Genomic DNA, 24,603 nt, shown 5'->3' on the forward strand with positions numbered 1-24,603 from the left:
ATGGGGCCCCAAAGTCGGGTCACAAAATGTCATTCTCTGCTGCAGAAGTGCTTGAAATTTTGCGACCCGACTTTGGGGGCCCCCTATCTCGGGGCCACTTGGTGCTAGGAACCGCAAATTTGGATATGTTGTAGTGCTAGTTCCACTGTGTTAGCTCACCAGAGATACGGGGCCCCAAAGTTGGATTGCAAAATGTCATTCTCTGCTCTGCAGACACTTCTAGACGCAAACGCGGTAAAACGCAGCTAAACGCGGCATGCAAACGCGGCAAAACGGGCATTTCTAAATGCCGGTTTCAGCTTTTAAAAACATGTTTTCAGCAGAGTTTGCACCGGCGTCTCGTGTGCATGAGGCCTTAAGTGTCACCTCTGTGTTGATGTTCAATTATAGAATGAAGAGGCGGGGCAGTGGCACCAGTTCTGCAGACTTCAGAAAAGGTGTTGCTTTGCAGCCATACAGCAAAGAGATAAATAGATCTCTTTACTTTACAAACCTTTCAGCATACAAAAAAATGTCCTTTCAGCTGTGCATTTAACTGATTGACTGGACGTGCCCTTTAACTATACTGCATGATTTACAAACCTTGAAGCTGGAAGCTGAAAAATTACTCTGTGTGAAGTTTTTCTCTCCAATTCTGCAATGAATACGCTGTTTTTTTCTCATATTAATTGCTAAGTAAATATTTCCTTAATGCTGCGCATTTTGTTGAATTATTAGAGAGGGGCTTCATATACACCCAGCAGAGCAGTGTACAGTCCTGGCCTGTGACATTCAAGGCTTAATGTTTTATAAACCGAATGTAAAATATGGCTGGAGGAGCGCAGCTGGAGAAAAAATAAATCAGTTTATACAATTACAAATTCCATCTAGGGAAAGAAAAAGTCATTTAATGTAAACCCGCAACTAAGCTTAAATTATAACTAAAGGCAAAGTGTTTGTTATTTTTTAGTTTTTTTTGTAATAAAGCCTAGAGCAGTGGTGCCCAACCTTTTGAAGAGCGAGAGCCAATTAAGCAACTTGGTAACCGGTCGCGTGCCACAATAATCAGAGCAGGCGGATGACAGGTCTGTGTCTGCTTTGCGTATGCAGAGCAGACACAGCCCACTCTACTCTATGGGCCCTCCGATCCGATCTGCCCAGACAGAAGGGGACAGATCCTCTTCTGTTTTTTTTTTTTTTTTTTTTTTGCAGATCGGATTGGAGGTAGGTGGGTGTAAATGGAAATAAATCCATTTGCAGATGGTATCACTTCTCCTGTAACAGGAGCTGGCGCTATACATGAAGCATCGGTTTATGCAGCCCTGCTCCCTCCACAGCCGTGCTTCCTCTAGTACCAGCTTCATTCACATCACTGATGCTCTGGGAAGGATTGTGGGTCCAGAGCAGGAGGTGGCGAGCCACATCAGAGGGTTCTGCAGGTCAGCAGTTGGGAACCCCTGGTGTAGAGGGATTAGAACCCCTCTCAGTTTTTTTGTTGCTGTGTCCCCATTAGGGAGATTCACCATCTTAAACTGTCCTGATCACCAGTGTCACGTAGAACGAAGGGTCAGTCCAAAATTTTGAGTTGCCACCAGAACAAGAATAGAGAGAAAATCTTGAAATAGGGATAATTGTTACTGTGGGGGATTGTCCCCACACATTGGAGAGAGATCCTCTTCCTCTCAATTCTTGTTGAGTCTCCAAAGAGGAAGTAAAGATTTAAAAAAATATAAATAAAAAAAGGTTATAAAAACACCAAAACCCTGAAAACAGTTTTAACCCTGTATACAAAGTGATGCACAAGTCAACCCGCATGTTAGCCCCAATATACAGCAGCAAACTAAATGGCACTGAACTAATTCTGAATGGAACTTCAATGTATTTGTTGATGAACATATGCTGTGGACAATGCACCAGTGCGTTTCAGTACACTTCTAAAAATGCTGTATGCACCATTTTTGATGTGTTAACAGCCCATTCATTTCAATGGGCTGCTTCAATGCTGTACACATAAAAGTGTGACATAACATGCGTTAATGCCCTGCAAAGATATAAATGGACTCTTTTAGGCCTGATTCACACTAGTGCGATTTCAGATGTAATTTGAGTCGCACAGAATCACATGACAAGGAAAATCGCATTGTTTTCAATGGCGTCCATTCACATCACTGCAACTCCTGTACTACTTTGGTGTGATTCTAGTGCAATTTTGGCCCCATAGAATATACAGACCTTATCAAAGTTGCATCCAAGTAGCACTACATAATTGCACTAACAGTAGGTTAAAAAATAACAGCAGTGTGGACCTAGCCTTAAAGTGGTTCTAAAGCCTTAAAGCGGAGTTCCGCCCCACTCCAAAAATTAAAAGTCAGCAGCTACAAATACTGTAGCTGCTGACTTTTAGGGCGCTTGCCTGTTCAGGCATCCAGCGGTGTCCTTACCTGAGGTGATCGGCTCTTGGGTGTTGGTGCCACCATCTTGGCTAAGCCAAACCGGCAGTGAAGCCTTGTGGTTCCTACATGCGTGAATCGTGCTGCTCTCTGTGAATGGGCCAGCTGCAGGGGAAGGAGGGTGCCTCCTTACGGCTCACTTCATCACGGCTAACTCAGCTGGAAGTGGGAGGGGGTACCTGTCAAAACCAGGTACCGCCCGCCCCCCCCCCCAAAAGGGGCCAAATGTGGCACCCGAGGGAGGGGGGAGGCAGACCAGTGAAGCTTCCCCTTTTGGATGAATAAGGTATCTTACTTTAATGAATTCTATGCATTAAGGTTAAAAACCACCTGTTGCAGATGATACCCCCCCGTATACATACCTGAACCTGATCTTGATCCAGCGATGTGCATGAGAGCAGTAGCTCTCCTGGCTCTGTCATTCCTCACTGGACAGATCGACAGCAGCTGGAGCCATTGGCTCCCGCTCTTGTCAAACAATCCTATGGCAGAATTCTGCCATGTGCCTCACAGCAGCCTGTCCAATACATGTGCATTATTTATACTGGCATTGGAGGCCTCCAATCCCAGTTGACGGCCTTCTGAGGGGAAACACGTCGTACAGGAGCTAGTGGTATGATATTGAAGTGCACGGACTGTACAGCAGGCGGCCAGGCCGATACGACATTTGTTTGCTTATATCCAAGCGATACTCTGTAAGTGCAATTTTTCTATTAAATACATTGTTTTTTTTAAAGATGATGCACTATGATTTTTTTCTACCATTATAACTCCAAACACCAATGAATCGAGAGCCTGTGTTCATCTCAAGTCCCAGTGAGTGATCCATAAAGAGCAGATTCCTTCCTGCCAGGATATCTTACATGCGCATTAAGATCCCTTGAGGATCTATGGGTCCAGTAAGCAGCCATCTATTATACTCATGACACGGCGGTGATGCACTGCCACTTTCAATTGATTTTGCATGAAGATACTGTAGTTTAAAGGAGATGGATAGATACTCTTAGTGGGCACGACAGTTTATTTATTCATTTTCATTTATGAACTTTTCTTTGATGGATTTTTTCTGATACTATATTGGATCCATTGATAGTGGATTGAATGCACTAGTCACTTTATGTTTGATTTGTTATATACATGCTAAGAATTCACATTGTACACTTGATTGCATCGTTATATGATTTAAATGGTGTATATACAGTATTCAAACAGTCACAATCGTAGGACTCACCACGGTTTATTTTGTTCATCCAGCAACGGTACATACGTTTTGACATTTGATTCAAGACAGCACACTTTTTACCCTTTTTTAATATGTGCATTACTGGCCTATAGAGCAGGGTGCACATTGAGGGGTAGGCATTCCATAGCCTTGACTTGGAGCTGAAGTCGCTATTTGCATATTGAGCACCCCCAAGCCCCCCCCCCGCTTAGGGACTCAACAGATGAACTGAAGTGAACCTCTGCTTTGGCCACACGGAGCAATACAACAGATTACTTTTAATTTAGTCTACTCCAACAGTAGACAATTACCTTCTATTTGCTCCACCACCAATCCAATCAACCAGCTGAAGTGAAGGAAAGTCCTATGTAAGTATCAGTTACCTGAGTCACAGTTACATAGCAGTTACATAGTAGGCGAGGCCAGAAAAAGACACAAGTCCATCAAGTCCGACCTATGTGTTTGATTTTATGTCAGTATTACATTTTATATTAGGAGGAAATACGCACACAATATCAGTATAATCTTCAGCGCTAAACCATCTGATGAAAAAGATTAAAGTTTAAAATTGAAATGAAAAGGTATGCATCTGCATGCTGATACATGAAGGTGCAACCATGTAAATGGATTGTGTGGATTGAAAGTTCTGGGGGACGAACCCCTAAAAATTAGTCTCTAAAAAAGTCTCAAAATGGAGGCTGTAAAGGGAGCGAGGCCGCTTCAGGCGCGGGCTGGGGAACCCGATCACTGTGAACAAAAGGAAAGGAGGAGAGAGAAGCGCCAAGCCAATCCTATAAACAGCTTAAAAATGTATTCAGTATATAAGTATAAAACACTAAAAACTTGTGTGAAAAATGTTGGAGCACTTGCAGAGTGCTAGAGCGGGTGGGAGCTTCCACGTGCAGTGTCACAGGAGCACAGAAGGACCGCCGGAAAGTCTCTATTAAGGGATCCACGAGCGCCGTGTGTTAGCCGCAGCTGGAGCCTCGATAAGCCCCATGGAGATGTCGGCTGTGTGTCTCTTGGTGGGAGTGGTCCAGGGCTGTCAAACTGGGGAGCTGCCCACACGCTGTCTGGCCAATCAGAACGCGTTTCAAAGGCACGGCCTCGCCTTCTTCACTCGTTTCTCTCTCCTTCTTTTGCTTACCCTTTCCCTTTATATTGTGGTTGTTCAGGTGCTTATCTAATAGTTTTTTTGAAATTTATCGATGCTCCCTGCTGAAACCACCGCCTGTGGAAGAGAATTCCACATCCTCACCGCTCTTACAGTAAAGAACCCTCAACGCAGGTTAAGGTAAAACCAATTTTCTTCTAATTTTAGTGAATGCCTGCGTGTCTTATTAAATTCCCTTTCGCTGAAAAGCTTTATCCCTATTGTGGGGTCACCAGTACAGTATTTGTACATTAAAATCATATCCCCTCTCAAGCGTCTCTTCTCCAGAGAGAATAAGTTCAGTGCTCGTAACCTTTCCTCATAACTAAGGTCCTCCAGTCCCTTTATTAGCTTTGTTGCCCTTCTCTGGACCCTCTCCAGTTCCAGCACATCCCTCCTGAGGACTGGTGCCCAGAACTGGACGGCATACTCCAGGTGCAGCCGGATCAGAGTCTTGTAGAGCGGGAGAATTATTGTTTTATCTCTGGAGTTAATCCCCTTTTTATTGCATGCCAATATTCTGTTTGCTTTGCTTGCAGCAGCTTGGCATTGCATGCCATTGCTGAGCCTATCATCTACTAGGACCCCCAGGTCCTTTTCCATCCTAGATTCCCCCAGAGGTTCTCCCCCTAGCGAGTAAAATTGCATTCATATTTTTGCCACCCAGATACATTATTTTACATTTTTCAACATTGAACCTCATTTACCATGTAGTCGCCCACCCCATTAATTTGTTCAGATCTTCTTGCAAGGTTTCCACATCCTGCGGAGAAGTTATTGGCCTGCTTAGCTTTCTATCGTTCGCAAATACTGAAATTGAGCTGTTTATCCCATCCTCCAGGTCGTTTTATGAATACATTAAATAGGATAGGTCAGGACAGAACCCTCTTTCCACCAAAGACCATTCCGAGCAGAGGCAGCTCTCTAATTAGGCGAAATAGGCGGTGGCCTCAGGCCTCGCAGTCACAGGGGCCTCGCACAGCTGGCTAGTTTACCTAATTAGAGAGCAGCCTCTTCCAGCAGCAGAGATCCCTACCATCACACAGTCCCGTATCCCCTCGCTCTGCTACAGGGAGAGATACAGGCTGCGAGTGAGACTTGTGATCGGAGCTCACCTACATCTCCGGATCACAGACAGGGAGAGTCGCTCAGTAGAGCTCTGACAGATCTCCCCCTTCCCCCTGCTGCCCACACAGCCAGACAGAAGAGGAGAGAGAGCTTCTGCTCCTCCTCCTCCCGCCCTCTCCTCCTGTGTGGGTGGGAAGATTCAAGCTGAAGCCCAGCAAACAGAAAAGGAAAAGGGGAGTCTGATCCATTCATCCATCCAGTCCCTCCTGCCTCCCAGTGAGTACACTGATGTAGGGGATGCTCTTCCTTCCCTTCTTCCTCCATCCCCCTTGCTTTCTTTCTTTCTTTTTCTCCTTCCTTCTTTCTTTCCATTCTTTCTTTCTCTTTCTTTCTTTCTTTCTTTCTTTCTTTCTTTCTTTTTCTCCTTCCTTCTTTCTTTCCATTCTTTTTCTCCTTCCTTCTTTCTTTCCATTCTTTTTCTCCTTCCTTCTTTCTTTCCATTCTTTTTCTCTTTCTTTCTTTCTTTCTTTCTTTCTTTCTTTCTTTCTTTCTTTCTTTCTTTCTTTCTTTCTTTCTTTCTTTCTCTCCTTCCTTCCTTCTTTCTCTCCTTCCTTCCTTCTTTCTCTCCTTCCTTCCTTCTTTCTCTCCTTCCTTCCTTCTTTCTCTCCTTCCTTCCTTCTTTCTCTCCTTCCTTCCTTCTTTCTCTCCTTCCTTCTTTCTCTCCTTCCTTCCTTCTTTCTCTCCTTCCTTCCTTCTTTCTCTCCTTCTTTCTTTCTTTCTTTCTTTCTTTCTTTCTTTCTTTCTTTCTTTCTTTCTTTCCTTCTTTCTCTCCTTCCTTCTTTCTCTCCTTCCTTCTTTCTCTCCTTTCTTTCTTTCTTTCTTTCTTTCTTTCTTTCTTTCTTTCTTTCTTTCTTTCTTTCTTTCTTTCTTTCTCTCTCCTTCCTTCTTTCTCTCCTTCCTTCCTTCTTTCTCTCCTTCTTTCTTTCTTTCTTTCTTTCTTTCTTTCTTTCTTTCTTTCTTTCTTTCTTTCCTTCTTTCTCTCCTTCCTTCTTTCTCTCCTTCCTTCTTTCTCTCCTTCCTTCTTTCTCTCCTTCTTTCTTTCTTTCTTTCTTTCTTTCTTTCTTTCTTTCTTTCTTTCTTTCCTTCTTTCTTTCTTTCCTTCTTTCTCTCCTTCCTTCTTTCTCTCCTTCCTTCTTTCTCTCCTTCCTTCTTTCTCTCCTTCTTTCTTTCTTTCTTTCTTTCTTTCTTTCTTTCTTTCTTTCTCTCTCCTTCCTTCTTTCTCTCCTTCCTTCTTTCTTTCTTTCTTTCTTTCTTTCTTTCTTTCTTTCTTTCTTTCTTTCTTTCTCTCTTTCTTTCTTTCTTTCTTTCTCTCTCTCCTTCCTTCTTTCTCTCCTTCCTTCTTTCTTTCTCTTTCTTTCTTTCTTTCTCTTTCTTTCTTTCCTTCTTTCCTTCTTTCCTTCTTTCCTTCCTTCTTTCCTTCTTTCCTTCCTTCTTTCCTTTTCTCTTTCTTTTTCCTTTTATGGGAGTGAGTGGGGCCTCATGTCTAAGTGTTGCCTAAGGCCTCACAAAGTCTAGAGCCGCCTCTGATTCCGAGTACTCCACCCTCTCAACTCTCCCCTGTAGCTAGTTTTCAATCCATGTACTCACCCTATGGTCCATGCCAACAGACCTTACTTTGTACAGTAAACGTTTATGGGGAACTGTATCAAATTCTTTTGCAAAATCCAGATACACCACGTCTACAGGCCTTCCTTTATCTAGATAACTTACATGAGGCTATGAATTTCCTGTTTGACTAATGGGACCAGAACTGTCACATTGAGTGAACCACATGGAGCATGGACTTACTCCTCCATACTTGGAGGAACTGGGTATCTCTTCTGGCTCTTGGTGCTGGACATAGCAGCAAAAGAGCAAAAGAATGGTTGGCTCTTATGCTCATTGAATAGTGTAAGGTTAGTGTTAAGTTTACTTTAAGTGTCTCTAAAGAAACATGGAAAAAGCCTTTGCCGATTTTCCTTTTTGAGAGTTTAACATTTTAGCCAAATCTTTCTCTCCAAGTCCTGTGTCCCCATATGGGAGATTCCCCCTTCACTTTCTGCTCCACCAACAAAAAGTGAATGGAAATATCACCCCTGAATATGTCACCTTAACAAGTACTCCAGTTAGAAGATTTCCCCTCTGCTTCTTTCTGGTGCAGACAGCTATAAAAATGTTGGATTTCCCCTCGCTCTAGGTTAATGGTCACCAGGACAAATTGAAGGGGTAAATCTCCCCAGTGGGAGACACAGGTGACAATAAAAATCTGCCAGAGAATCTAACAATTTCCTGCTTTATCCACAAATAAAGTCTTTAGCTATAACTTATGGTATAGAATTGGCCCAGATGAGGTCATGGGAGTTCTCCAGCAGAAATACAGTGAAGGAAGAGAGGAAGGACACTGCAGAAAGATTGTCATGGTGCTGGATGTAGATAGCAAAGGTATATCTCTTTTCAAACAAACACAATTGTAGTGCAATCTGGTAGGTATTGACGTTTCCCAGAGGTTATTCCCCAGTGCTCGGGATGCTGATCCAACAACTTATAATTGTGCCATATATCTGCATAGCAGTATCTTCCTCCAACACTGCTGACTCCTCTGGTAGACAGAAGCTGTGACCTTGGCTTCTATACCGTAGACGGCTCCTTATGGTTTTATAACACTATTGCAAAAGTAGAGTGTGTTTTTTTTTTTGTGCGTGTTCTAAAAGTGGATAAACCAGCAAGTGGCTGTTGCCCATTAGCAACCATTACAATGATCATTTTCTGAATTACACCAAATGACAGGTGGAATCTAATTGCTCTTCCCTTATTATACAACACAGCTCAGACCCACAATGCAGTAAACCTAGCGGCCAACGATCGCCTTTTATTTCCGCACCAAATGCAGCTCTTTGGGCTCAAAGTAGAGACCTTCCCTCTCCTGGTTTCAGCTCTGCAGAAAATTCCACGGACTAAATATAACCACTTGACCTCCGGAAGATTTACTCCCCATCCTGACCAGGCCATTTTTTGCGATACTGCACGGCGTAATTTTAACTGACAATTGTGCGGTCGTGCAACGCTGTACATAAATAAAATGTATGTCCTTTTTCTCCCACAAATAAAGCTTTCTTTTGGTGGTATTTGAACAACTCTGCCTTTTTTTTATTTAATACAAAAAAGAGAGCAAGAATTTTGTAGGAAAAACTATATTTTTGCTATAAAACACATCCAATAAAAAATGTAAGAAATCAAATTTCTTCATCAATTTAGGTCAATATGTATTCTGCTACATGTTTTTGGTAAAAAATCCCAATAAGTGTATATTGATTAGTTTGCGCAAAAGCTATAGTGTCTACAAACTATGGTATATTGTATATACTGTAATTTTTTATTTATTTTTTATACTAGTAATGGCTGCAATCAGCAACTTATAGTGGGATTGTGATATTGCGGTGGTTATTCTGACACTAACTCACACTTTTGGGAACCAGTGACACTTATACGGTGATCAGTGCTAAAAATATGCACTGTCACTGTACTAAATGACATTGGCCGCAAATGGGTTAAACATATAGGTGATCAAAGGGTTAAATGTGTGCCTAGCCAGTGTTTGTGTACTTTGTGTGGTGCTTTCACTAAGGGAAGTAATGGATTTCATTTCTTGCTCTTCATGGAAAAAGAAATCCATCACTTTCCTGCTGATAGGACAGGGCTCTCCCTTGTCTACATAGACACAGCCCTGTCCTGTGTGTTCTTTGGACGACTGGCGGGGATCTATTGGCCAGCATCTGCTGATCGACTTATGCTGTGTTTAAACACTGCATAGCTGGGTTGTTGGCGGCGCGCACGCGTGTGCCCCCTACTCAGGGGTGCCGGACCACATACTAGGTACGTAATCTGGTGCAGCAGGGCTGTCTTGACGCCGTATATCTAGGTTCTACGCTCGGCAAGTGGATAAAGAAATATCCAGATATTTATATTAGTTGTACTTTAACCACTAGCCGACCAGCACACGCAGATATACTGCGACAGGTTGGCTCTCCTGCGTGAATCGCCATACCTATACGGCGGCTCGTGCAGTTGCAGGCGGCACTCCCCCTCTTCATGCTGCTGGAGCATGCCCGCGGTTTGGGGCGGACTCTATGTCTGCCAGCGACCTGCAATCGCCTAGTAGAGAGGCAGAACAGGGATCTGCCAGTGTAAACAAGGCGGATCCTCATTTTGACAGGGGACATGTCAGAGATCTACTGTTCCCAGTGATCTCTGTCAGTGGGAACAGTGATCTCTGTCATGTCCCAGTGAGCCCATCCCCCCTACAGTTAGAACACACCTAGGGAACATAGTTAACCTCTTGATCGCCCCCTGGTGTTAACCCCTTCCCTGCCAGTGTCATTTTTACATTGATCCGTGCATTTTTATAGCACTAATCAATGTAATAATGTCATTGGTCCCCAAAAAGTGTCATTTGGGATCAGATTTGTCCGCCGCAATGTTGCAGTCACGCTAAAAATCGCAGATTTTTTTTTTTACTAGTCAAAAAAAATCTATCCCATAGTTTGTAGACGATATAACTTTTGCGCAAACCAATCAATATACGCATATTGCGATTTTTTTATTTTTACCAGAAAATATGTAGAAGAATATATATCGGCCTAAACTGATGAAAACATTTTTTTTTTTTAATATATCGTTTTTTGGATATGTATTTTAGCAAAAAGTTAAAAAAAAAATCTTTTCAAAATTGCCGCTCATTGTTTGTTTATAGCATCAAAAAAAAAAACTACAGAGGTGATCAAATACAACCAAAAGAAAGCTCTATTTGTGGGGAAAAAAAAGGACTACAATTTTGTTTGGGTACATCGTCGCACGTCCACGCAATTGTCAGTTAAAGCTACGCAGTGCCGTATCGCAAAAAATGGCCTGGTCATGAAGGGGGCAAATCCTTCTGGGGCTGAAGTGGTTAAAGTAGACTTATCATCAGATTGAATTTTTTTTTATATCAAAGCAGAAACCCAAAAAATAAAATTGAATGAATGAAAGAGCAAATAAAAAAGCAGCTTCTTATTCAATAATTACTTTTACTTCAGGGCTCTCCTATGCTGTATTTCTTTTCTTCCACTAGATGTCCTCAGTCTGATAAAAAGTGTCATTCAACCCACTTCCTCTGAGCCCAGGTCATCGTGGACCTGCCCTGGCCTGTGACTGAACAGTGAAAAGAGAAGCAGCACGGCGATGAGCTCTCTCCTCCTATCAGCATGCTTCTTGTCAAGACATGAACTGATTGGCTCATTGTACTGTTACTTCCTTATACACTTGCCCTGCCTGGGGACTGTAGGAGGCTGATACCAGGTCAGAGTTACATATTTACACTGCCTGCTTTTAAAAAAAAAACAAACATGTATTCATGTTCACAACAGCCTGGTCCACAGAGTTTAATTCACATCCTTTGTGCTGAGCACTAATGTGGAATGTGCATGGGCAACCCTTTCATGGGCTGCCCATTGCAGCACAAGCAACCGAGATTTATGCAAGGAGCATTTTTTAGCAGCGCACCACACTGCAACGCATGCTAAATAATGTGCAAGTGTAGCACGTCCAGGTATTTATTACTCCCCCTGATAAAGTCTTCATCGTTCTCTTTGTTCAGTCACCATTTAATTCTTGGACTGGCATTTTGGCCATGATTATGTAGATCCCGATGCCTGTGCAGTTCATGGTAGATGCCTGCTGTTGCATCTTACCATATAACTTTCCATAAAGTTCCAATCTGATCGTGGGGGAGAAAAAGACTGAGGGAATGCTTCCTCCTGCCTGCAGCAGACTGACGGCATCTCAGTTTAAGCAAAATCACTTCACCAGAGCTTTTTTTTTTTAAAACTCCTTTTACAACAGCGTAATGCATGAGTGCAGCAACAGGGCGGGTAGGTCTTTTGGGCACAATCACCACATGTGTGTCCACGAGGCACCGAGTTTGAGTGGTGAAGGTGCACTCACTGCATGTTCCCAGCACATTGACCAAGCGGTTGCTGAAAGCTCCCATTGTCTGTTTGCAAAAAGGAGCCTGTGTGATGGGCTCCCGATCACGTGATGCTGTGACAGCCAATCACAGGAACCAGCTTTATACTAAACAGTATACTTTTAAAAAAAAATGTAAATGCTTGTAAAGTTTATTATTTAAAAAAAAACAAAAACAAAAAAAAAACACATACCTCCCAACATTTTGAGATGGGAATGAGGGACACCTACTAGCAAACGTATGTAGGCATAGGACACGCCACGTGCCACAAGGAGAATTAACCAAAAAAAAAGTTAAATACACAAGCTTTTTTTTTACCACTACTATTCCTTTTTTGTATAAAAATTTACAAATGCAGCCATTTAGAATTTGGATGAAAAGTTTAGCACTGGGAAACACTTTTTGAAAGATAAAAAGTGCATTTTATATACTAACTATGAGGATCAGACCAAAAGGAGGGACAAATGAGGGGGAAAGAGGGACAGAGGGACATTGCTCCAAATCAGGGACAGTTCCTCGAAATCAGGGACAGTTGGGGGCCATGTAAACATGTCATAAACATGTCACATGTCACCTGCTCTGTGCAGTACCTCATCTTCTGTAGTCCACCGCAGGCACTCCTGGTTTCTCCCTCCTGCCGAGTGTCCCCATAGCAAGCTGCTTACTATGGGGGCACTCATGCAAGCTTGATCCCGAGCTGGGTTGTGTGTATCTATTGACGGACAGGGTGTGGCTTGGCCCCACTCCCTCTTCACTGGATTTGATTGATAGCAGCAGGAGCCAATGATTCCCGTTGCTCTCACTGAAGTCCAAGGAGGAGGTAGAGAGAGCAGCTTCGGGCTCAGGTAAGTATTTAGGGGGAGGGGGCTGCACCTAAAAGGTTTTTTTTACCTTCGTGCAAAGAATGCTTGAAGGTAAAAAAATAAAAACATTTTGCCTTAACAACCACTTTAACATTTATTCTGTGCTATGTGTAAAAACAAAAAATGGCCGAAATGGGTGGTTTTGCCATTACAGCCAATCAAATTTCAGCTGCTCTTTTCCTGGTATGGAATAGAAGATGAGAAAATGCCCTTTATTTAATACTAAGATAAAACCATGCAGTACTACACTGCTATGCTGAATAGGTTGTAGAATTTTTGTTTTTTGTTTTTTTTTTAATATAGTGGCTGGTGAATTTAATATGCCATTTTTTATTTATTTTTTTTTTTTTTTAATGAATTGGTCAGACACTCTCAGAGGACAGGAGAAAATGGAATATGTGAATCCCCCGGAGACGGTCCTGTAGCCTCTTATAGTCATCTTAGATAATCATTGGGGCATAAATACTCCCACAGGATATTTTTCAATACACTTAATTGGATAATGAGGCAATATCCTAGAAAAGGGCCCATCTGCCATGGCAGATTCCCTGGCAATTAAAACTATACTAAAAGGGTTCGTTTCACACTTGGCTTGTCTAACTTTGACGTCCTCCGATAGTACAATACGACAATCTGGTGTTACAGACTCGCCGGAAAATAAAAACTCTTATTTGTAAAGGACAAATTCTGCCGTGATAGTGGAGAAAATAGGCCGTACAGTGTTTTATTGGCCACACTTTCTGTAGTAAACGGTAAAAAAGACAGTGGAAATAATTTAATTGTGTTTTTTTTTTTTTTATTATTTTAATAGGTTTAAAAGTGGAAAAAAGCTTCTCCTTTAAAATAAGATGACAAATAAAGAGGCGAAGCACAGTACAGCTAAGGTTGCCACCTGTCCAGGATTCACCCGAACAGTCTGGGTTTTGAATCATGTGTCTGGGTTTCCAGCGGACTGAAACACGGACACATTATTTAGACTGGGCTGTGGCACCCCCCTCCCTTACCCCGGAACTTACCCCATCGGTTGCAGACGGGAATGCTCCTACGGGCGACGGATTTCGGGCTCCTATGGGCAGCATGCAGTGGCTCCTGTGTTCTCTCTGCATCATGGCGGCTTCCGCCGAGAGGCTCCTCCCTCCTCCTAGGCATCCAATAGAATTGCCTGTCTTTTCAGCCAATTGGGTGACCGGTGTCAAAATCCACTTTCTGATTGGCCGGGAGGAGGATCAGGATCAGTGAATATTGATTCGCTGTTGTAACACACTTGGGTGGAGCGCACTCTATGTGACCCGAGCCCACCCTATATTGAAGCCTATTAGAGTCTCTGGCTCTAATCGGTGCTTCAAAAAAACAGCCCCTCCTGAAAGGGGCGGGACGCATGGATAGGGGAGGCGGCGATGGACGGGGGGCGGCACCCCTGCACACAAGTATAAATCCCTTTTGTGCATCCAGGGTTGTTTGTTGAAGTTAGAAGCTGATTGGCTGCCATGCACAGCTACAGCAGATTCTGAGTGCTCCGGTTATAGTAAATCCCCCCCCCTCCACTGTATAGCTGCGTACAGTACAGCCATTCATTACTATAATGGCTGTACGCTGCAGCTGTCTCTCTGGGGTGCAGAAATATGGCCACAATTTACATTTGCCTGAAAGCATCTGTGTGCATGAGGCACAAGAGAGAACTGGCATATTCTCGTTGCTATAGTAATCAGGGTTGTTAGCATTAGGATGCATACAATATTTATATACTGTGTGTAATATATATATATAATATGCACACACACACACTAAGGTGTCAAAAGTATAGGGACACCTGCCTTTACACACACATGAACTTTAATGGCATCCCAGTCTTGGTCCGTAGGGTTCAATATTCAGTTGGCCCACCCTTGGCAGTTATAACAGCTTCAACTTTTCTGGGAAGGCTGTCCACAAGGTTTAGGAGTGTGTCTATGGGAATGTTTGACTGTTCTTCCAGAAGTGCATTTGTGAGGTCAGGCACTGATGTTGGATGAGAAGGCCTGGCTCGCAGTCTCCACTCTAATTCATCCCAAAGGTGTTCTATCGGGTTGAGGTCAGGACTCTGTTCAGGCCAGGCAAGTTCCTCCACCCCAAACTCGCTCATCCATGTCTTTATGGACCTTGCTTTGTGCACTAGTCCACATCATTTGGTGGAGGGGGGATTATGGAGTGAGGTTGTTTTTCAGGGGTTGGGCTTGGCCATTGATTGCAAGCTATGAATTTTTCCTAACAAATTCATTTAAGACCGTGTTGCAAAAACAAATACACCAAAAGTCCTGGGAGCAAAGCTAAATTTTAGACAACAGAATCCTAATTAGCAAGAATTCAACTGGTGAGTCTAATAATTCATTAAACAGGTGTCCAGCAGACAGTTGATTATAAAAGGGAGTTACTTAACAAAGAAAACTCCTCCCATTTCATGCTGTCAGCAATGGATCCACATGAAAGAGAAATGTCACAAGACCTGAAAATAATTTGCTTACACAAGAAAGGTGAAGGCTACAAGAAGATCAGCAAAGCTTTACTTATCATTTAGAATACTGGAGCAAAAATTTAACAAGGTTAGAAATGCAACCATCTCATAACATCCAGGCCGTCCACAGAAACACCTTGACAGGAGCGTCTTCTAATAAGAAGGGTTCAATAATATCGCCATGCAAGTTCACTGCAGTTAGCTAAAGAAGTAGAAAGCCAAACTGGAGCGATTGTTTCCTGTAACACAATACGGTGTACACTGCAGAGGAATGGCATGCGTGGGTGTCATCCATGAAGGAAGCCTCTCCTGAAACCCTTGCACAAAAAAGCCCTCCTAGAATTTGCCAGGGCTTATGCCGAAAAAGAACTATTGGGACTCTGTACTCTGGAGTGATGAGACCAAGATAAATGTTTTTTTTTGGAACTGATGGCTTCAAAACTGTATGGCGTCACAAAGGTGAGGCGTACAAAGGAAAATACATGGTGGTGGCGGCATGTCCATCTGTGGGGCTGCATGAGTTCTGCTGGTGTCGGGGAGCTGCATTTCATTTATGGTATCATGAATTCATGGATGTACTGCTCTATATTGAAAGAGAAGATGCTACCATCACTCCCTGCACCTGGTCGTCGTGCACTTTTCCAACATGACAATAATCCAAAACGCACATCTAAGGCCACTGTTGCATCTCTGAAGAAGAACAGGGTGAAAGTAAATCAGTGGCCAAGTATGTCTCCTGATCTGAACCCAATCGAACACCTATGGGGAATTCTGAAGAGACATGTTGGACATCACTCTCCATCCAGCATTCAGAGGTCATTCTTGAAGAATGGAAAAAGATAGATATTTTGATGTCGCCAACTTCTTCATTCCATTCATTCCTAGAAGACTTGGCACTGTCCTTACAAATCATGGAGGTCATACTAAATACTAGATGTAGTAGTTTTTGTTGTGGGGTTTATTCATAGTTACATAGTTAGTAAGGTTGAATAAAGACACCAGTCCATCCAGTTCATCCTGAGTGAGTGTGGTTACGTATCTACAATTATCCCTAATTATTTAAGGTACCCATATAGCGCCATCAATTTATGCAGCGCTCCACGCATACATAACACCCTATCCTCAAGGAGCCCACAATCCAAGGTCCCAAACTCACATTCATATACTGGGGCCAATTTTGGACAGAAGCCAATTAACCTACCAGCATGTCTTTTAAGTCACTTATTTTTGCATTAATTAATTTGAGTAAAACTGAAGATTTTGTAATCTACGTTATATTATTAATCTTACTTTCATGTAATGGAGCTAAACAAATGTCCTATAAAACTCAGTTTTGTCAAAATTTGGGGAATTGTTCTTGTGTTCATTGAAATATTGATTAAAATCTTACTTTTCAAAAGGGGTGTACTCATTTATGCTGAGCACTGTGTATATAGTGTATATATAAATTAATATATATATATATATATATATATATATATATATATATATATATATATATATATATATATATATATATATATTGGGAAAAGTCCCCCAGGGGTTTTTTAAAGCAGCAGGTGCTTAAGAACCCCCTCGGGGGACTTTTCCCATTTTGTTCATTTGGGGTGTGCAGCACTATTACCTCTCCCCATATGTGTCTTCTATATATATATATATATATATATATATATATATATATATGTATATGTAATTGTATTTTATTTTTTTTAAATAACAATAAATATAAAAATAATTAAAAATAACAAATTAAAACAAACAAAAAATAAATCTAAATAACAAATGGCTAATACCCATTTGTTATTTATATTGCATGCCTGTATATGTGGTGGCACAGCACATGTACACTAAGATATACCATTCAATATCAATGACAGCATTGTTTCAGGAAACAGCATTTTAATGGCCTCCTAGTTTACTCGCAGAGCCCATGGCGCTGTCCTTTGTACGGTATCTGTAGCTAAGCAATATTTGGCCGGCGCTGGTTTGCATAGGTCATTGTCCATGGGAGCGTGTATAACACACACATTAATGTGGATGGATACACAGCAGACAGGTGTTATTGAGCGACATTTTACCTTAATGTATTTAACTGTGCCATACGGTCTCTTGGGCAATCGCAAATAATCGCTATCTACGGCACAATTACGACTAGAGTTGGACGTAAGCACATTATGAGCGCCTGTGATTTCCCATTAATAGGTGAGCCGGACTGCTTAAACAATCATTGCATGGGGTTTTAACGTCAGAAAAATTGTTTGCTTGTTGAAAGGGAACTCGTGCCAGGCAAAAAAAAGAGTAAAAAAAAGTGTTGGCGCTTATAATTTTAGCTTTTCTGTTTTGGAAGCATCCTTATCTAAGCAGGGGCTGTTTTACATGTTTCACTGCTACACAGACACCCATTTACAATGTCTTCACCTACTCTCTCTCTCCCCAAAATGACAGCGTCATCTTTGTTCAGGCATCATTCATGGTCCTCATAGTCACCTATGTTCTGGATTGAGATGCCAATGCAGAGATGCCAAAATCATGTAAACCCTGGTGCCTGGGCATTTCTTGGCTGTGTTCACAAATGTCTGACCAAGATCAACTTTTTAGCCTCTCGTCTTGTGACTCCTCACATCATCTTAGCCTAGCCCAGTGTTCAAGGTGCCCCAACAGGTCATGTTTTCAGGCTTTCCATTATTTTGCACAGGTGATTTGATCAGTTTCGCTGCCTTAATAATTACCACAGCTGTTTCATTTGAGGGAAATCCTGAAAACATGACCTGTCGAGGGCGCCTTGAGGACTGGAGTTGAGAAACACTGGCCTAGGCACAGTCACTAGTATGCAGTTCCAGGACAATGTCATCTAGGGTTAGGGTCAGGGCCCCCCTCCTGTCCACCACTTGTCCCAGCCCTGCTGGTATGCAACTTAAAGCTGTATGAAGCCCTCTGTTTTTTTTCTTAAATCTTAACACATTGATCACAATAAAATAAACATTTCCCAATAAGCTATTAAAATTCTTACCACTACATCTGCAGTTTATCATTTTAAATGCTGCTGCTCTCCAGGTGCTACTTCTCTGAAATTAGTCTTCTGGCTAGGGGTGGCCCAACCATTAAGGGCACATCGGTGCTGCCCCCCTGTCCATTGCCGCCTCCCCTATCCATGCGTCCGGCCCCTTTCAGGACACCGGCACATGAATTCCAATGCGGAGGGGCTGTTTTTTTTGAAGCACCGATTAGAGCCAGAGACTCTAATAGGTTTCAATATAGAGTGGGCTTGGGTCGCAGAGAGTGCACTCCGAGCCCACGCAGGTGTTTTACAACAGTGAATCAATATCACTGATCCTCCTCTTGGCCAATCAGGAAGCGGGTTTTTGACACCGGTCACCCGATTGGCTGAAAGGACAGGTGATCCTATTGGATGCCTAGGAGGAGGAGCTGGAAGCCGCCATGGAGGAGAGGACTCAGAGCCGAGCCGCTGCACCATGCTGCCTGCCACCCGCCACGATGGGGTAAGACCGACCAGCAAACAGCGAGGGGAGGGGAAGGGTGGGTGGTTGCCGCCGCCCCAAAAAATAAAAATAAAATCACCAGTTGCCACTGCTTCTGGTTCACAGTGGTCAGTGCAGCCTTCAGCCAGTCTGGAGAAAAGAGGAGGAGAGGGAGGGAGGCACAACTCAAGTCATTGCAGGAAACAGTAGCTCCAAAGGACGCTGCAACAGAGAGGAGCCACCCTGAATCAGGAAACATGGGGTGGCAGTCATGGCACCAGCTTTACCTGGAACATAGGCAAGGAATAAAAGATGAAGAAATTGCATACAAAGGATTTAAATTAAATGAGCCGCTGAAGGTAAATAAACTGAGGGTTTAATATCACCTGAAGGAGCTTTTAATACGGATCTACCCAATTTAATAATTGTGGGCCCCCCAGGAGATTTTGCCATAATGCGCAAGTATGCTGTGCAAGGATATAGCACTTAATTAGACAATGTAACTCCAATCCTCCTCAGCTCTGTTATAAAAGGGATATAAAAAGGTGAGCATTTTCTCCAGCTGGTCAGCAAACTGTGGTTCAAGGAAGCATGTTCTATGAAAAAGGACCACAAGGATTTCTGGGACCGTTTTCAATGATTAGCAATCCTTTAGGACCGGGTTCACATACAGTATCTCACAAAAGTGAGTACACCCCTCACATTTTTGTAAATATTTTATTCTATCTTTTCATGTGACAACACTGAAGAAATGACACTTTGCTACAATGTAAAGTAGTGAGTGTACAGCTTGTATAACAGTGTAATTTTGCTGTCCCCTCAAAATAACTCAACACACAGCCAATAATGTCTAAACTGCTGGCAACAAAAGTGAGTACACCCCTAAGTGAAAATGTCCAAACTGGGCACAATTAGCCATTTTTCCTCCCGGTGTCATGTGACTCGTTAGTGTTACAAGGTCTCAGGTGTGAATGGGGGGGCAGGTGTGTTGAATTTGGTGTTATCGCTCTCACTCTCTCATACTGGTCACTGGAAGTTCAACATGGCATCTCCTCTTGGAGGAATTGCAAAAAAGAATTGTTGCTCTACATAAAGATGGCCTGGGCTATAAGAAGATTGCCAAGACCCTGAAACTGAGCTGCAGCACGGTGGCCAAGACCATACAGCGGCTTAACAGGACAGGTTCCCCTCAGAACAGGCCTTGCCATGGTCGACCAAAGAAGTTGAGTGCACATGCTCAGCGTCATATCCAGAGGATGTCTTTGGGAAATAGACGTATGAGTGCTGCCAGCATTGCTGCAGAGGTTGAAGGGGGGGGGGGGGGGTCAGCCTATCAGTGCTCAGACCGTAAGCCGCACACTGCATTAAATTGGTCTGCATGGCTGTCGTCCCAGAAGGAAGCCTCTTCTAAAGATGATGCACAAGAAAGCCTGCAAACAGTTTGCTAAAGGCAAGCAGACAAGGGACATGGATTACTGGAACCATGTCCTGTGGTCTGATGAGACCAAGATAAACTTATTTGGTTCAGATGGTGTCAAACGTGTGTGGCGGCAACCAGGTGAGGAGTACAAAGACAAGTGTGTCTTGCCTACAGTCAAGCATGGTGGTGGGAGTGTCATGGTCTGGGGCTGCATGAGTGCTGCCGGCACTGGGGAGCTACAGTTCATTGAGGGAACCATGAATGCCAACGTGTACTGTGACATACTGAAGCAGAGCGTGATCCCCTCCCTTCAGAGACTGGGCCGCAGGGCAGTATTTCAATATGATAACGACCGCAAACTAACCTCCAAGACGACCACTGCCTTGCTAAAGAAGCTGAGGATAAAGGTGATGGACTGGCCAAGCATGTCTCCAGACCTAAACTCTATTGAGCATCTGTGGGGTATCCTCAAACAGAAGGTGGAGGAGTGCAGGGTCTCTAACATCCACCAGCTCTGTGATGTCGTCATTGAGGAGTGGAAGAGGACTCCAGTGGCAACCTGTGAAGTTCTGGTGAACTCTGTGTGTGTGTATATATATGTGTGTATGTATGTATATATGTGTGTGTATATGTATGTTGTATGTATGTATGTATGTATGTGTGTGTATGTATATATATATATATATATATATATATATATATATATATATATATATATATATATATATATATATATATATATATATATACACAGTATATATATATATATATATATATTTATTTATATATATTATAATAATAAAAAAATTAATTTTTTTAAATTGTCGGTCTCTTTTTGTTTATTACGCATAAAATAAAACGCAGTGGTGATCAAATAGCACCAAAATAAAGCTCTATTTGTGGGAAAAAATGACAAATTTTATTTGGGTACAGCATTGCATGACCGTGCAATTGTCAGTTAAAGTAATGCAGAGCTATATCGCAAAAAATGTCCTGGTCAGGAAGGGGGGTAAATCTTTCGGAAGTCAAGTAATCTTGTTCACTTTATGGATCTTTTTTCAGTTCTTGTTTTGCATCATATAAGCTGTGTTCATATCTGAGCATTTTGTAGCTTGAAGCTCCAAACCGCTCAGGGAGATGACATCACGTATTTTCTATGGCGGTGGATCACATGTCCACTCCAAAATGCCTGAAACCAAATACGTGAAAGTCAAAGAAAGTTTTGGAGTTACTTTTGTAGCTAGAGTCAGATTGGTGCGTTTTTGAAGCAGCTGAAAGCAGAAATACATAGCAACAAATGATGTAACAGATGATAGTTTTCTTTATTGGTTAAAACAAAAAAGCCAAAGTACCAAAACACTTTGGAAAACACTGTACAAAAACGTTCAAGAACGCACAACAAAATGACTGAAAACACATGCAAAAACACAACGCTCAGGTGTGAATGCAGCCTTAATCTTGTTTAAACAAATTTTGGTTAATAATTATATTTTATTACATTACAGCAGCAGTTCTCAACCAGGTTTCATGGAACCGTAGGGATTCTCCAGAGGTTGCTAGGGGTTTCTTGACTTGTGGCTATTTAGCCTCCCATCTGATGGTGTCTTTATGGTTCTGTGTCCAATGTTACTTGTCAGAGCCAACAACATGACACCAATGATCTTTTTATCTGTTGGTATGGGTGGCATTGTCATTTTAATTGTCCCCCAAAAAAATTGATTCTAGTAGGGGGTTTCGTGAGACCAAAGTATTATTTCAAAGAATCCTCTGGGGTAAAAAGGTTGAGAAAGTCTGCATTACAGTATAGGAGATATTATTGTAGCGTTGCAGTTTCTAGCTTTTGCAAGCTGGCAACCTTTCTTACAGTGACGACTGGTGCTCCAGCGGTCGGGGGCAGCAAACAAACCTGAGACATATTAATAATATATATAATGTCACACAACTGGGTGAGCTCAGGGCGCAGTGCTCTGCATGTAGATTAGGGGGCTGGACGCATGGATAGGGGGGCAGCGCCCATGGGCCGCCACTGCTTTCCTAAACTTGTTATTGGAGGGAATATTCATTTTCAGGTCAATTGGAAAAATTCCACCTACATTGGTTTGGTTCACATGGGCCGAATGTCAGGAGATATTTGCCGGTTCAAAAAAAATGGCCGTCATTTGGCCTGTGTGTATGTCGGTCTGTCCAACAGAAGCCGGCTTCTGTCGGACGAGCGTGCTGGAAAACCAGCACCTGACCATCTCCTGATCAGCGCTCTCAGCCAATGTTCTGGCCGAGGGGCCGTCCCCCTGTCAAAACACAACAGCTCAGCGGGGGAGATTGCTGTACTAACCTTGCATGATTACTATAGTGGCTTCGATCGGTGCTGACGTTTTTTTTTTCGTTCAACCTAAAAAACTAATAGTGTGTACCCGGCTTTACAGACAACTAAATGCTGGCTTTGCTAAGTGGCTTTGGCCGTGGAACTATCCAGATTTCATCAGATGGGAGATCAATCAGCCATAGCTCAAGGAACCCCTAGCAACCTCTGGAGGAACCCAAGGGCTCCACTGAACCCTGATTGAGAATGGCTGGCTTAAGGTATTGAAAACCCCACTTTAAAGCGGTAGTAAAATCTGCTGTGATTTCTATATTTTGGGACCCCCCAGGCAGGATATGCCATAATATATTAGCATGCACAGCATATTAGCACATTATGACAGATTTGCTTGTCAAACTGAACTCTTCAGCGCCGCGCTGTAAACAAGCAGGTGGGTCCCAGGTGTTTCCATCTTCACCCGGGCTTCCTTCCGAATTCTGTGCCTTCGGCCGCTTGATTGGCTGGCCTGCTACGATGTCACACCCGCGCATGGGAGTCACATTGCAGCAGCACAGATCGGGGCCATAAATATTCACTGAGCTGCTCATGCGTGGCTCAGTGTACATGACAGGCTACAGGCAGGAGGAAGCATTAATGACAACAGAAACCAATAGGGTCTCTTCTGTCATAATGATCCTGTCTGTCAGCAATTTAAAAGAAAAAAAGTTTACTACCACTTTAAAGCGGAGGTTTGCTGAAAAAAAAGTATTAAAAGCCAGCAGCTACAAATACTGCAGCTGCAGACTTTTAATATATGGACACTTACCTGTCCAGGGAGCCCGCGGTGTCGGCAGCCGAAGCCGATCCGTCCTTTGGCTCTCGGCTGCTGCCGCCGCCATCCTCGGTAAGGGAATAAGGAAGTGAAGCCGTGCGTCTTCACTTCCTGGTTCCCTACTGCGCATGCGCGAGCCGCGCTGCGTGTCCTCACAGGTCCCTGCTGTATTCTGTGTCTCACAGAATACAGCGGGGGAGGACGGGGTAGGCGGCGGAAGTGGCGTAGGTCACTGCAATCACCGCGGTGATCTATGCCAGGAAGTGGGAGCAAATACCTGTATTAGACAGTTATCTGCTCCCTCCTCCCCCCTGAAAGGTGCCAAATGTGACACCGGAGGGGGGGGATTCCAAAAAGTGGAAGTTCCATTTTTGGGTGGAACTCCACTTTAAGTTAGCCATTTGCACATCGATAATGAAATCATCAGCTCATTTGTTTTCATCGATTGGATATCTGAAACAAACATTTGTTTCCAGACAAATGCAAAATTTGCTTGCATAAATCATGTCAAATAGTTATTTGGGGGGGGGGGGATTAATGCAAATTGAATGTGACAGTTCCAGAATAGATCGTTGTGCTCCTTTCGCCACACAATCTGCGTGAAAACAATTGGAATTTTCAAACTTATCCAATTCCTTCAATTGTTCTTTGAACCTGCAAAATGGATTAAAAACAATCAAACTGATGGTGCCAAAAAATCATTGGGAAACTGCAGACCATTTCCTGTTAAATATATGAATTCTATCATTGTACATCTCCCATCTAGTGTCTGACCTTTGATTTAGTGTTTTATCCTCTCATTCTATCCATAGAAAGAAGAATAAAGAGAAGAAAAGATTGTTAGTGAGTGACTGGAAGAGGAGCACCGATAACCATTTTGGTAAAAATTACAGCTATATTTTTTTTTATTATCTTTGTTCTGGTTATCATCTTGCCTTGGTGTATACTGATTTTAAAGTGGTATTAAATCCAAAACCAAAAATGTAATGTATTGCAGTTTAACAATCATTAGATGTTGTGGCTGCATTGGTTATCTTTTTTTTAGGCTTTTTTTCCCCCTCTTTTCACCTGGTGATCTGGCCAGTAAAGCCTCGTACACACGCTTTGATTTTCGGAATACAGAACATCCAATTTTTGTGGCATGCTAATCTCATGTCGAAAGTGAAGAGGTTACTAACAATACGAGAATTTTCATTTGACAGAATACAACGTCAGAAGTGACGTACAGTGGGGACAAAAAGTATTCAGACCCCCTTAAATTTTTCACTCTTTGTTATATTGCAACCATTTGCTAAAATCATTTAAGT

The 24,603-nt window shown here is 42.7% G+C and overlaps 1 protein-coding gene across 3 annotated transcripts in view; it reads left to right on the forward strand.

Moving 5' to 3' along the window:
- The window catches only part of GNG2 (G protein subunit gamma 2), a 140,108-nt gene that overhangs the window by 60,751 nt on the left and 54,754 nt on the right, over positions 1 to 24,603 (forward strand). For all 3 annotated transcript variants that reach the window (XM_073609906.1, XM_073609904.1, XM_073609907.1), the window contains exon 2: positions 24,109 to 24,176. The gene's annotated coding sequence lies outside the window, so the exon portion shown is untranslated. The remainder of the gene's footprint in view (positions 1 to 24,108; positions 24,177 to 24,603) is intronic.

This window comes from Aquarana catesbeiana, linkage group LG13 (genome assembly GCF_042186555.1).
Source record: "Aquarana catesbeiana isolate 2022-GZ linkage group LG13, ASM4218655v1, whole genome shotgun sequence".
Lineage (NCBI taxonomy): Eukaryota > Metazoa > Chordata > Amphibia > Anura > Ranidae > Aquarana > Aquarana catesbeiana.